The sequence below is a fragment of the Mustela lutreola genome, chromosome 2 (assembly GCF_030435805.1).
Source record: "Mustela lutreola isolate mMusLut2 chromosome 2, mMusLut2.pri, whole genome shotgun sequence".
In the NCBI taxonomy this organism is placed as follows: domain Eukaryota; kingdom Metazoa; phylum Chordata; class Mammalia; order Carnivora; family Mustelidae; genus Mustela; species Mustela lutreola.
In genome coordinates this window covers 220,950,792-220,953,941 of record NC_081291.1, presented here as the reverse complement: position 1 = coordinate 220,953,941, position 3,150 = coordinate 220,950,792, and positions in this window count along the sequence as shown.

The window sequence follows — 3,150 nt, the reverse complement described above, 5'->3', positions numbered from 1 at the left end:
TCTTCCTCCGACGACAGCCACTCCTAACCCTGCAGACCTCCACTCCCAAAGGGACGGGCCGCTCAGCATTTCTCCGTCCGCATCCCCACCCGGCCCCTAGGCAGCACTCCATGCTGGTTCCTCCGAGCCAAGCCTGGCTGCTGAGCGAGTCACCTGGGGGATCCTTCCCCTTCGGCTGGTTTGGAACCAGCCTCCAGCACTGCGAGTTTTAAAAGCTCCCCCGGTGAACCAGAAGTAGAGCACGGGAGAAAGGGAGCAGGTATCAGACGGAAGAGATGCAGGAGCCACGTGGTCCTGAATTGATTTGGAAATGTCAGAAGATATTCCCGAGATCCTTTTTTTTTTTTTTTTGAAGATTTTATTTATTTATTTGACAGACAAGTAGGCAGAGAGAAAGAGAGAGAGGAGGAAGCAGGCTCCCCGCTGAGCAGAGAGCCCGATGCAGGACTCGATCCCAGGACCCTGGGATCATGACCTGAGCCAATGGCAGAGGCTTAACCCACTGAGCCACCCAGGCACCCCTCTTTTTTTTTTTTAATGAGAGATTTTATGTATTTGAGATAAAGAAAGAGAGGGAGAGAGAGCACATGAGCGCGGGGCAGGGGAGAGGGGCTGGCACTCAGGGAGAGGGAGAAGCACGCTCCCCGCTGAGCAGGGAGCCCAATGTGGGACTTGTTCCCAGAACCCCGGGACCGTGTCTTGAGCCGAAGGCAGACGCTTCACCGATGGAGCCCCCCAGGTGCCCTGAGATCATTCATATTTTAAAAAACAAGCTTTGGAGTGCCTGGATGTCTCCGTTGGTTGAGCTCTGACTCTCCGTTTGGGCTTGGGTCGTGATCTTGGGATGGTGGGATCGAGCCCCACGTTGGGCTCGGCACCCAGTACTGAGTCTGTGGAGATTTTCTCCCATTCTTTTTCCCTCTCTTTCTGCTCCTCTCCCTGTTTGTGTTCTCTCTCTCTCTCAGATGAATAAATCAAGTCTTTTAAAAAAATAGTAATAAGCCTTGCTGTGTCTACTGGAAAGGGCTACATGCAATGAACACCCACAGATCCTACATTAGGGCTTCTAAATATCACTTCCCTGTAAAGCAAACTGTGCCCCTCCTCTCAAGAAGGCTGATTCCAGGTCTGGGGAAGAAACGGGGCAAGGTCACCCAGGAGCATTTTGTCATCCCCGAAAGCAAGAATGTGACCAAAGACTCTGGAGGCCCTGTCCAGGGCTGGGACAGAATCAGGACAATTCAAACACCATTAAAAGGAGTAACAATAAGGGTTCAAAACACTTCAATTATGTTGAAACCTATTCGTTCATAATGTTCTTTGAGAAAGTACACCGATTATTTTTGAAGACGGAGAGGGAGCCCAACGCATTATTTTTAAAAACTGGCAGAGAAAGGAAAAGAATCAAGCATTTATTCTCTTGACTTCCCTCAACAAGCTCTACCTCAGTATAACCAAATAATTGATGAGGGGAAATTTCTCTTTATAGGAGGATTGCCACTAATAAATAAAGAAGAAATGGGACTGCAACGTCGCCACTGAGCAGACCCTAATGAGTTCAGAGATCGGGGCATTGAGCGTACATGGCTGATAACTTTACACACAAAACAGAGACCACCAACGTTCTGTGCTTCCTGATGGAAGTCCACAGAGCTACCAGTGAAATGTTCTCACCAGAAAATCAAACCTGAATCTGACTAAGGCTCTACAGTACATCCTGGGGGCCAGCTCAGCCCTGCTGCCTGTTTTTGCGAATAAAGCTTTATTGAAACACAGCCATGCACATGTGTTGAAGTAGTGGCAAGAGAGACAATTCGGCTTGTAGAACTAAAATATTTACTGTCTAATTCTTCACAGAAAAAGTTTGCCAGCCTTTTGCTATAGATCAAGAGAGTCCCAAAACTCTTATCAATGAGTCGTCATATTGGGATCTCACTTGAATTCTGATTGAACAGAAAGGAAAAGTTAGTTATAAGACAATTGGGGGAAATTTGAACACTGGTTGGATGATGTTATGGAATTATTATTAATAATGTTTAGGTGTAATAATGGTATTGAGTGTGTGTGTGGAAGAGGTATAATTTAGGGTAGACATGCTGGTATTTATGAATGAAATGAGATTTCTTTCAAAACAATATGGGTTGATAGAAAACATGCCAGTCAGTATTCTCCGTGAAACATACAATCTTACTAATAACTCTGTTAGCAGGCACCGTTATTATTCCCATTTTACAGATGAGAAACTGAGGCACAGAACTGATACCTGACTGCTGAGTGGTGGGACTGGGATTCCGATTCTGGAGACTTCAGAGCCCGTGCTCCTTACCTCCCCTGCCATGTGGCCTTTCTGAAGGATCACAAGATGGTCTAGCTGGAGAGGATCCCAGAACCCCTGCCTGGGGAGCATCCAGAAGGTGAAGCCCCCAGGAGATCCCGTAGGCAGCATCCCCGCGGCTCATTTAATGGAGAAGCCAAGGCCCCCCTCCTGTGCCACTGACCAAGTTAGAGCTGCCTCTCGAGTAGCCCCTTCCATGAGAGGTGACAGCATAGCAGGACAAGCCACAGGTTTATGTTTATTATGGAAACAGCACTCCAGCTTGGGTGGAGGAGAGATGGGTGGGGGTGAGCCCAGAGACTGGGAGACAAGTAGTAGGCCGCCACAGGAATCCCTGAGGTGACAGGCAGCACAGAAAGGGAGAAGTTAGCATCGAGTGTAGACAGAGGGGTCTCATGAGCGCTAGACAGACATGGGCATTCCTTCCATGGGCTTGGGGCTGGCCCAGCCCTACCGTGCGGTCACACACCCGGCCTCATTCTGACTCTTGGACAGTGAGAACAGGGATGGCGGGTGTCCCCACTTAGGAGGACAGTCAAGGTCAGCAACCCCGAGCTCCCACGGACGCTGCTGGCTTCTCTGCCACTCCGGGGCCTGCTCCCTGTGCCCATGGCACACGGGAGAACGTCAGGGCCCAGAGCCCTGAAGATGGGCCTGAGATCCCAGCAGGTGGTGATGAGCCAGATTCGCCCCCGGTGAGTCAGCCCCCGAAGCTGTGTTCTTTCACCTGAAGCAAGCTGCCTTCTTAAAATGACTAAGCAGGCACATTTTATTTAGGACAGAGGGAGATAAGACTCACCTCCAACTTCCCTTAA